This window comes from Sinocyclocheilus grahami, unplaced genomic scaffold (genome assembly GCF_001515645.1).
Source record: "Sinocyclocheilus grahami isolate Dianchi unplaced genomic scaffold, SAMN03320097.WGS_v1.1 scaffold773.1, whole genome shotgun sequence".
NCBI lineage: Eukaryota > Metazoa > Chordata > Actinopteri > Cypriniformes > Cyprinidae > Sinocyclocheilus > Sinocyclocheilus grahami.
In genome coordinates, this window is record NW_015505952.1 from 200,917 (window position 1) to 213,219 (window position 12,303).

Consider the following 12,303-nt stretch of genomic DNA (forward strand, 5'->3'; position numbering starts at 1 on the left):
ATAAAACTGTCCAGGCAGACGGCGTAATGTCCCAGCTTTGTGACTACCTTAGCAAAACTGCAACAAATAACAACATAGAGATGCCAATCATGTGGCACCCTAAACAGGGTGAAGTAGTTCCTGAAGTCATAAATGAACAGCCTGGCCTCACTTGAGACCTTTTAACTAATGCAAACCAAATTAGTAATATATTAGGACATCTGTATACTGTAGTAGACTTGCTTTAAACTCTACAAGAGGCAACGCATGGCCTCAAACCATTAGTTTAACGCAAAAGGCCTGAATGTAGGGCCCCGACCTAACTGGAAAGAAAATAAGTGGATTGAAACGTATTGGATTTGTTTGATGGCTTTGTCAAAATATGAAAAATCCCTCCCAGCGATAGTCAAGAGGTGCTTATAATGATTGCAATCAGGAATGATTACTTTCCCTATGGTGTATTCATTTGTGAATCAGAGCAGAGCACCAGGTTGTTCTTTGGAAATACTGCAATATGGGTTGGAAGCGCCAGTTGAGTAAGACTTCCTGTATGTGTAAATTTATTTGATGGAAAAAAGGAAATATATCATTGCAAAGTTTATTTGTCATAATATTTGTTAGGGTAAGATTATGTCAGTGTTAAATCAAGTCAATATATTGTATTTATCCTTGGAGCTGAATTTGACTGAATACTGGTTATTGGAAATTCTGTCATTCAGATATCTAACAGAATATATATGGTTTAACTTAACCTCATGTACATTTCTCATTGTAGCAAATCTCTGACGTTTTTAAATGATTTGCCATGGTGCCACTTTTGAATCCTTCATGGATTAGGTCCATAAAATTGCTAGCAAACCTCCAGCTCTATACGTAATGTCTCAATTTCCATTATTCGCCCTCTCGAGTAATACACACAGACACACACTCAGGCTATTCAACTGAAATCTGGTTAGCTGGCAGCACGTGAAACACTTATTCTGTTTATATAATACACACTGTGGAAAGCTGCTGTAGGAAAGAGTTATTAGGATTAGACATTCAGAAAACAAACAAACAAAATAAAAGTATACTTAAATTACATTTCAGTTTTGTCACCTTGAATCAGAATACAGAATCAAGCAGAATAAAATGAAATGTGTTTATGCGTTTATTTTGTGGATTTACTGTGATTCCTGTGATAGATCGGAGTGTTCATTAATCATTAATTTGACAGTTCATGGAATTAGAATCAGAATCAGAATGAGCTTTATTGCCAGGTATGTTTACACACACGAGGAATTTGGTTTAGTGACAGAAGCTCCAAAGTGCAAGAGAATGACAGTGACAAGACAGGACACAGATAATAAAAAGAATAATAGACAAAATAGACAAAATAGACAATGTACAAAAAAGCAAAAACACAATATATAATATAAACAATTGTATGTAATAAACCATTTTAAATGGAATAATGGAATGCATTTCATGAAATATTTAAGGAATAAATATAAGAAGTAGTAGTAGTTGTCACGGATGAGCCAGGCTCGCTCACCTCCCAATCACAACGTGCACCTTCCCCGGATTTCTAACTGGACACACCTGCTCATCATCACTAATCACCTCTCCATATAAACGCACACCTCACCTCCGCTCAGCATCTGATCTCACATTGAGCAACGGACTCATTCCTATTCTCCCTTGCGCTAGTCATCGACTCCCGGACTTTTCGTCTCCTACCTTCCTGGATTCCTCTCCTCTTCTCAGCGTCCCCGATCTCCCAACCTGCAAGGTTCAGGACAGTATTATTACTATCTCTCTTTCGATCTCTACAACCCATCGCTGCTTTGCTCATCTGTTTGATCATTCACTCCCTGCTGTTAATAAACGGTTTGCACTGACCATCATCTCTCTGAGTCGTTCTGTTACAGAAGATCAGACCTTCAAAGAACATACAGCAGGATGAGCGCCCCGGATCCATTTCAGGAGCTCGTGGACGCTCTCAAACGAGCACTCACGGCACCCTCCACCACTACCGCGGGCAATACCACTCCTTCTCCCCCCATCGCCTCCAGTCCCGTGGCCAATCCAGCGCCCTACTCTGGCTCGGCGGAGGATTGCAATGGCTTCCTCTTACAGTGTTCCCTGGTGTTTGAGATGCAGCCCCATCGTTTCACCATGGATCGGGGAACAATTTCTTTCATAATTTCTCTGTTATCAGGACGAGCTCTCCAATGGGCGGAGACAATTTGGATGCAAGGTGGTCCAGCAACCCAGTCAGTAGATTATTTCATTACCCCTTTTCGTGAGGTATTTGGTGACTGACTACTCATCTGTTAGTGAAAAACTCTATCACATAAAACAAGGCAAAATGTCTATTCAAGATTACTCTCTGAAATTTCGCACGTTAGCAGCTGCTAGTGGCTGGAATGAGCGCTCTCTCCTGACCACCTACCGTCAAGGTTTGAATCCCCAACTGCGGCTGCATCTCGCCACCTATGGGGACACCATTGGATTAGAGAGATTCATCCTAACTGCCAACCAAGTATCCAACAGAATACAACAATGTCATGAAGAACTCCGGGTTACTCCTCCCTACCAGCCAGAGCAGGAAAGTGCTCCAGAACCCATGCAGCTTGGCAACACCCGACTTCCATTCACTGAGCGGCAGAGGAGGCTGGCCCAGGGTCTCTGTCTATACTGTGGAACAGCTGGACATGCTATCATTTCATGTCCCATTCGCCCCCCACGACCTGTGGGGAGTGTTATCCAGGAACCTTTTGTCGATAAATTTCCACTCACTACTTTGGTACATATTTCTGTCTTTGATAATTCTCTCTCTCTCTCAGCACTCCTCGACTCTGGGTCAGCTGGAAACTTCATCTCGGGTAACCTCTGCCGCTAGCTCAGGCTTCAAAGGACAGCCATCCAAAACCACTACCAGGTTCAATCAATAGTCAGTAAACCCCTTTGTCAATGTGATGTAAGATTCAAAGTGGGACCTCTGCTGCTTCGAGTTGGGACTTGTCATCAGGAAAGCATTCACCTACTGGTTCTGGAGCACTCCACCGCAGACATCATACTGGGTCGCCCTTGGCTCAACCAACACCAGCCTGAAATATACTGGAGAGGTCCTGAAATGGGGCGATCAATGCTTCCCGGAATGTTTCCCTACGCTACCCCTCAACCGTCCATCACCCCGTCCAGTGCTAGTGGTCTGCACCACGTTCATCGAGAGTCCCCTAGAGAAACAATCCGTAAATATACCCACCTGCTACGTCCCCTTTAGTGACGTGTTCTGTCCCAAAAGGGCGACCCAGCTTCCACCACATCGGCCATGGGACTGTGTGATTGACCTCATCCCAGTGCCCCGTGGGAGAATCTATCCACTCTCCATACCTGAACAGAAGGCTATGGGGAAGTACATTGAGGAGGCTCTCCACCAGGGTATATTCGACCATCCAAGTCCCCTGCTGCGTCGAGCTTCTTCTTCGTGGCCAAGAAGGACGGAGGCTTGCGGCCGTGCATAGATTAGAGAATCCTTAACAGCAGTACAATCAATTTCCTCTACCCACTTCCCCTCATCCCAGCTGCATTGGAACAACTACGTGGAGCCACCGTGTTCACCAAGTTGGACCTCCGCAGCGCCTACAACCTAATCCGGATACGTGAGTGGGACGAGTTGAAAACCGCCTTCGTGACTCCAACCGGCCACTACGAATATCTGGTAATTCCATATGGATTGGTCAATGCCCCCTCCGTATTCCAAGACTTTATGCATGAGGTACTCCGGGATTTCCTCCACAAGTTTGTGCTGGTATACATAGATGACATCTTGGTGTATTCCTGGAGTATGGCTGAACATCGCCAGCACGTTGCGGAGGTCCTCCAACGCCTGAGAGGCTTCAATCTGTTCCTGAAAGCGGAGAAGTGCTCGTTCCACCGGTCCTCAGTGCCCTTCCTAGGATACATCATCAGTGAGCATAGGATTCAAATGGACGAGGGGAAGGTTAAGGCTGTTCTTGAGTGGCCCCCACCAACTTCCATCAAAGAACTTCAGCAATTTCTAGGATTTACCAACTTCTACCGGCGTTTCATCAACGATTTCAGCTCCATCGTTCACCCACTGACCAGCCTGTTGAAGGGAAAGCCCAAGTCTCTGTCCTGGAATCCAGCGGCCACTCAAGCATTTGAGAAGCTCAGAGAGACCTTAACCACTGCATCGCTCCTCGTTCATCCGGATCCCTCAAGACCCTTTGTGGTGGAGGTTGATGCCTCTACCAATGGCGTCGGAGCGGTGCTGTCTCAGCAGCATGGGGACTCAACCAAACTCCTGCCATGTGCCTTCTTTTCCCGAAAACTCACCCCGGCAGAGTGTAACTATGACATCGGGAATAGAGAGTTACTTGCCATCAAACTCGCCCTGGAAGAGTGGAGGCATTGGCTGGAGGGAGCCACACATCCTTTCCTCGTGTACACCGATCACAAGAACCTGGAGTATTTTAGAAATGCCAAACGTCTCAATCCCAGACAAGCTCGTTGGGCTCTCTTCTTCACCCGCTTCACCTTCTCCATAACCTACCGACCTGGCCACAAGAATATACGGGCAGATGCCCTGCCTCTATGCTCCAGCTGACACTCCTTCCACTCCTGAGACCATTCTTCCTCAAAAGATCTTCACCTGTCCAATTCAGTGGTCCACTACCCCGGAAGTATCCTCCGCCAATACTCCCTCTGCTACTCTGCCGGGGTGCCCTCCTGACCGTTTGAATATTCCACCATCTCAAAGTACCACCATGATCCAATCAGTTCACTTATCCTTGGGCACTGGCCACCCAGGGGCCAATATGACTATCTCGCTGCTACGCAACCGCTTCTGGTGGCTGGGTATGTCACGTGACGTTAGGAGGTTTGTCCAAGGCTGTAAGGAATGTGCCATCTCCAAGAGCCCCCGGCACTTACCAGCAGGCAAGCTCCAACTTCTGCCCATTCCACATAGACCCTGGTCACACCTGGGAGTGGATTTTATCACAGACCTACCATCCTTTGCCGGTAAGACTTGCATATTAGTCATAGTAGACCGATTCTCAAAGTCATGTCGCCTTATTCCTCTGACTAAACTACCTACTGCAATGGAAACTGCAGAACTGTTATTTCAGCACGTGTTCAGATACTTCGGCCTCCCGGAGGACATAGTGTCAAACAGAGGACCGCAGTTCGTGTCCAGGGTATGGCGGACTTTCTTTTTCTCTCCTAGGGGTGACTGTAAGCCTGTCTTCGGGATACCACCCTCAGTCGAATGGGCAGACAGAACGTAAGATTCAGGAGATTGGGCGCTTCGTCCGGACCTTCTGTCACAGCCACCAGAACTCCTGGAGCCAGTTCCTAGGCTGGGCGGAGTATGCCCAGAACTCGCTACAACAGCCAACCACGGGACTTACCCATTCCAGTGCGTACTTGGATACCAGCCGCCACTATTCCCGTGGTCCGGGGAACCCTCGGACGTACCATCTCTCGATCACTTTTTCCCTTGAAAGAATCCAAGCGGATGCTCGACGGGCCAACACTCCTGAATACCAACCAGGGCAGTTGGTTTGGCTTTCTACGCAGGACATCCGGATGCACTTGCCTAGCAAGAAGTTAAGTCCCAGATATGTTGGTCCCTTTCCCATTGTCCATCAAATTAACCCCGTCACTTACCTTCTCAAGTTACCAGTCACTTACCGTATTCATCCAACATTCCATGTGTCCCTCCTCAAGCCATTTCACTCACCTCCGTCTTCTTCCTCCACAGAGCCTGGCCAGACAGTGGAACCCCTTCCTCCGGTGGATGTGGAGGATTGCACCGTATACTCGGTTCGGGACATTCTGGACTCCTGTCGCCGTGGTGGTCGTTTGGACTACTTAGTGGATTGGGAGGGCTACGGACCTGAGGAACGGTCCTGGATTCCACAAGATGACATCCTTGATCCGGCTCTCCTCACTGAATTCCACGAATCCCATCCTGACCGACCAGCACCCCGAGGAAGGGGCCGGTCACCACGACGGCGGGGTCCGCGGCCCTCAGGAGCGGGCCGTGGGGGAGGGGGTACTGTCATGGATGAGCCAGGCTCGCTCACCTCCCAATCACAACGTGCATCTTCCCCGGAATTCTAACTGGACACACCTGCTCATCATCACTAATCACCTCTCCATATAAACGCACACCTCACCTCCGCTCAGCATCTGATCTCACATTGAGCAATGGACTCATTCCTATTCTCCCTTGCCCTAGTCATCGACTCCCAAACTATTCGTGTCCTACCTTCCTGGATTCCTCTCCTCTTCTCAGCGTCCCCGATCTCCCAACCTGCAAGGTTCAGGACAGTATTATTACTATCTCTCTTTCGATCTCTACAACCCATCGCTGCTTTGCTCATATGTTTGCTCATTCACTCCCTGCTGTTAATAATATTATTATTATTAATAATAAACGGTTTACACTGACTATCATCTCTCTGGGTCGTTCTGTTACAGTAGTAATGTGGGAGTCCATTCATTCATTCACTTACTAACTACATGCTTTAGAGCCCATTTGTTGCATTTATGAGGGGACTTCTCAACCCAAGGGTGTAAATGTCCATTTTCATTTTGACTTTTTATACTTTTCTGTATTATTATGGACATATTTCCACCCTCCAGTCAAAAATAAATAAATAAATTCACAAATGTTGTTATTCAATGTAATATAACTCCACTAATCATTACTAACCAGTGACAATAAATAAACGAATGAACGATGAGTAAATAGTCACTACTGAAACCCTCTTTCTGTTTTAGTCATGTGCATTTGCATATTGAGAATTTTCTTTAGATATTTGCACAAACAGCATTTTAGTTCTCCTCATTTTCCCATTAAATAATAGATGCCTAAATGATTTCAAATGGGCCCTGTAGTCTTGTTTATGGTGTTGAGCAGATGTCTCAGTGGTCTTTCTGCTTTGCGCTTGTTGCTTTGCCAACATAAGCCTGCGTTTCACCACAATTGATGCACTTCTGTAAAACAAAGGCTGATTTTATAAGGATCATTTGGCACCTTTACCAAGGAACAGGATTCCTTTGCTGGCTGTCATCTGCAGTGCAGCAGTAGGTTTGTGCCTGTCACCATTAATACTTTCCTACTGAATGCTTAACACGGCTGGGTTTTTCTAGGAGTACATCAGTTTTTGAGATCAATTAACTCATGTCAAACATTTATTAGTGATACATAATTAAGCTGTGTTTATAGAAACAACTCTTCTCTGAAGAGATGAGATGCTCTAGAGTACCATCAAGCACATTCATCTTCTGTTGTGGTGTTGACAATATGACAATATACAGTAAAAATGATGTATGACTGGGAAGGATCTATGATGTATGAGGGGGAAAAAAAGTTTTCACTAAAAGTGTTCATATACTGTAGCTATCCTGGTGAATTTATGATGAATACTACTCAAAGATGACAAGACCCCAGACTGCAAATGTTATAGGCAAAGAAACAGAAAGACCAAATAATTCTCTTCACAAAGTAATGAAAATACATATCTTTCAGTAACATTTTCTGACTAAGGTGATATTTATCAACCAATCATTTACTCTTGGATGTGAAATACTGTAAAAAAAAACAGGAAAGCAAAATAATAAATTACATTTATGTCTGGTACAAGGTTTTAGTTATGTATGTATGTATGCATTTATGTATGTATGTAGCCTGTGCATAGCCTGTGCCATTCTCCCTTGTCCGGTATTGAATGTTCATCTTGTGCTACATGTGTTCCTGTCTGCCTTGTACATGTTGGAAGGATTGAAGACTGCAAATTCTGTGTTTACTGCAAATTCTCCTGTGTCTCCTCGTTCCTCGCTCCTCAGTGTAGTACATACGGTGACAGAGAAGTGCAAAACAAATCACAAACAAATTACAAACAAACAAATTACAAACGCAAATACAAGTCTAAAAAATAAAATAACAATTCAGAAAACACAACAACAATTCAGAAAACATTATAACAAGTCAAAAAACACAATGACAAATTTGAAAACAAAATAAGAAGTCAGAAAAGACAACGACAAATCAGACAAACCGGAAGAGGTAGGTATAGTTTGAGACAGCGCCGTTGGTTTGGGATTACTCACCGTTGACTGGACGAGACATCTGTCAATCAACTTATAAAGGAAGAACCAGCCGAAGAACAGCAGAGTCGTGGTAGTAAGTTTGGTGATGGTATTAAAGTAGCTCAGTTTAAATGTATTGTATGAATTGCCCTTACTATGGAATAAAAAATGCAGAGTGTCTATTTATATTTAGTTAAAAGTGGCTATAAAACATCAGCTTCAGTGGTGCAGATGGATAAGCGCATGTCGTTGGCTTTTTGACACAATTGACCCGGGTTCGATCCTGCCTTTTGCCGAACTTTTTTTTCCTCCCTTTTCAAATCTCGTATTAGCAATGGATTCTATTTACACTAAGTGAAAATTGCAGTATTTTTAGCAATATGCTATTTACTCTAAGTGCAAATACCTATTTACACTATGTTAAAATAGCAGGATTTCTACAATCAAGTATACTACTTGTTGCAAATAGTGGCAATTATCTGCACTTCAGTATTGTAGTACATTATAAAACAGTATGCAATAATAACATATTGAGTGTAAATTATCATTTTAATTCAATACGTTATTAGAAGGTTTAGCTGGCAATTATTCTTTAATTATTAAAAACAGTAAAAACCAAATGTATGCGGTTCATGATACTTTAAAAAAAATTTAAACGTTTAAAACTGGGTTTTTTTTCATTATTCAACAGAAAATCTGACATAAAGTGGGGAAAAAAGCAAAAAATAAACAAATAAATAAAACACTTTAAAACAACTTTGAAAAAAATATATATTGAATGGTTTGTTATCCGACAGTATTACGCAGCAACATCTGGCAACACTGATTAGCTGGCATAGGAAGACAATCATATTATGATTTGTGTGGGGGATTTTGGGGTGGTAGTGGTGGACTTAGTAGTGTTGAGAGCATATCATTCTGGAATAGTTCCAATTCAAGCTATGTAAAAAAAAAAGTTACTTGTAGCTGATGTAATTCCAAATTAAATTATTTATATTTGAAATAGCTCTCCCAAAGACCTGGAAGTTGGGAGTCCAACAGCAAACTAATTCAGACATGATTTCACCAGACAAGTTCCTGTACAAAATCTTTTCTTGGTCCTGAATCTGTAAAAATCATCCTGAAACTAACTACCATTAACACCAACTGGAAACAAAGTTGATAGTATGGCTGCACAATATGTGATATGCAATAAACTGGTTGTAAGATTATTGTGTCAAATCTATTTCAGTTATTTTCAAGTAAATACAACACCAGGAAACATGAATACATCCACACACAAACAAAAAAGTATCCGCTTTATTCGGAGTAAGGAAAGCATTATAGTAACTTTTCAAAGTGAATATCAAATATTTTACTGGAGTGACAAAAAGCATTATCCAGCATTACTAGCAAAGAAATGGAAATCTAAACAATGGGTTGGCTTGAATAATTTACATGTGCAATATGACAATATTATACATGTGTAATGACAACATCAAGGCAAAGTGGAGTGGAGAATGAAGCTTAACGTTGTTGTTGTTTTTTTCCCTTCCACATAGTATTATTATTATTATTATTATAATTATTATGTTGTTGTTGTTGTAGTTATATGCTAGTCTGGAAAAGTAGTCATTCTGAGCAGGGCCGGATTAACCTTATGTGCTATAGGGCATCTCCACCTCCTTTGGCACCATGCAGGGTCCTAAGATAATAAAGCATTAAAATCATATAACAATTTATTTTAATCCTGACAAGAAGCTTATCATGGTTCAGTTGTGATATTTTTCTAAAACTTTGACAAATTGTGCAGCCCTAGTTCATAAAATGTTGTTTAAGGCCTAACCTCAACCCAAAAATCTGTCCGATAGGAACATTGTTCCGGAACCAGTTGATCCAGCAATCCTACTTGGAAATGTCCTACTTGGCAAAAGCACGGTAAGCGGATTGGCTCTGAACATAGCCAAACTTTACAAAAAAGGCCACTGCAGGCTCTGCTTTCTGAGGAAACTCGTTTTTTTTTTTATGTGGAGTAAGCTGTTCAAAATATTTTGCCAGTCTGTACAGTAGGATCCAGAAAAGTTCAGGTGATTCCAGGTACTTGAACAAACCAATCAGGTGACTCCGGTCCCACTGCTAAACTCACCTTGGCCTCACTGGAGGCAGTGGCAGAGGTGGAGGCAAACTGGAGCCAATAAGGAACGATTCAGCATATCCTCTCTTCGGTACTTGGAGCACATTTAGCCACCAGCTTATTCCACATAAGTGCTCTAAGAAGCTCTGCTGGGGATTCTTCCTGTACACTGCTATCGAGCTTCACAATAGCTTCTGCTCATGTGCCTGCTGCCATGTTCCTGGCACCAACCCCAGTTAAGAATGATAATAATGAACAAGACACAGTCTCATCTATCTATCTATCTATCTATCTATCTATCTATCTATCTATCTATCTATCTATCTATCTATCTATCTATCTATCTACACATAACATATTCAACTATTGTCCTGCTGTACCAGTCTGTAGGTCTGTTGTCATTATTGATTAAAGAGTGATGTGTAGACTTCTAGCTTCTGTGTTACTTTATTGGAAAATCTACTATAGCAAATTGCAATTACACTTTGCAGACCTTTAACAGAATGGGAACTTAGTGTCAGTACTCAATTAGGTAATTTTATACTGTGCTTTATTTACAACCAGAAATACAAAAAAAACATATTGCCCTACATTATGAAAAAAGCGTTCTAAATTACTGCTATTATGTGCATTATTTTATTTTATGTCTAGCATGACCTTTAAAGCCAAAGTTCTGCAGTAGGAAGGGGAACAAAAAAACCCAAAAAAAACATAGATGTCATGTCAGTCATATTTAGCATAAGCTGTTATTTCCCCCCAATCTTGTAGCAGATGTTGCATACAGTCAGTAACTGCTTAGGAAACTGTTGATATGCTTACATGTTCAGACAGAACTCTCCTTTCTGAGCAGACTTCCTGATCGCTGCAACTTTCTTGAGAGAGATCTACCAGGCCTAACGGCAAGAATGACAGTGTAAGGGATGCAGCTTTTGTCAAACGGAATCAAAACTGTCATTGCACCTTTCTGGTATTGTTATCCCCAAGGAACAATATTCTACAGCTAATACAGGCCCCCCACCTCCCGGGCATATGCCGCTGTCAGTGCAAGCTAATGCTCTGACTTGCTATCCTTCCCATAATGCAATGCTTACCCTTTACCACCCGTTTGAGGATTGGGATAACAGCACGCTGAGTGGTAACCGTGAAGTTTCGAAGCTACTTTTCTGGACTGATAGTATCCGAGAAATGTGACTGTGAGGGCTGCTGCTTTGGGGTTGTTAGAAATGACAGTTTGTGAAGGAACAGTTTGGTCTGGCGTTGTGCTGTTGCATAAATCAACCCCCTGCTTCCATCTCCTCTGCATTCCACTCAGCTGGGCTCATTTTCACTGTAGCGTATGTGCTCATGGCGTTCACTCTGTTGTGCCCTAAGGACGGATGGAGGTTAGCTGTCATCGTAGATTAATGGACACATTTGCCATGTTGACCCTTCTGCTCCTCCATTCAGACTGGTTGATGGCATACACACAAATGTCACTCTCCGTGGACAAATAGTGTCACTGGGTCCAGCCAAAGGTAGTAGTCTTGGAAAGAAAATCAACTCTCTGGTCAGAGAATGAAGCAATGAAGAAAGATTATTCTGATTAAACAAGTTGAAGCGTCTTTTGAATAATTTTTTTGACAACCCGCATACTAAAGCTAAGTCTCTCAATAAGTGTCTTGCCATTTGAAAAGCAAACGTTGACCTTTACTTTTATTAAAGCAACTATAAAAAAAAAATGTTTTACTGGATCATAAAAAGAAAGATTTTGTCTCTTCACAAATTAAAGTGGAACACATGCAAAATCTCTTACTCTGTTCGAAAACATAGGCAGCATTTTAAAGTATTCTATCTGTGCTCCAGACTCCAAGACTGTTCTAAAAAGTAGGCATCTTTATTATGCTGCTTAAAATATTTTTTTGGGCCAAAAAAACATACCCAGAATGCACTGTCTGTCAGGGTTCTGTCACTTCGGTCTAGTGTAATTCATAGTTTTGTGACAGAGCCCTGACACTCGCGTCATGTCATTGTTTTCATGTGAGCGTGCGGCTTCGAGTGTGCTCGAGCCGTGCGCTCTCGTCTGCGTGTACTGTTTCATGTTGGAGCGTGGTGTTCAGATCCCG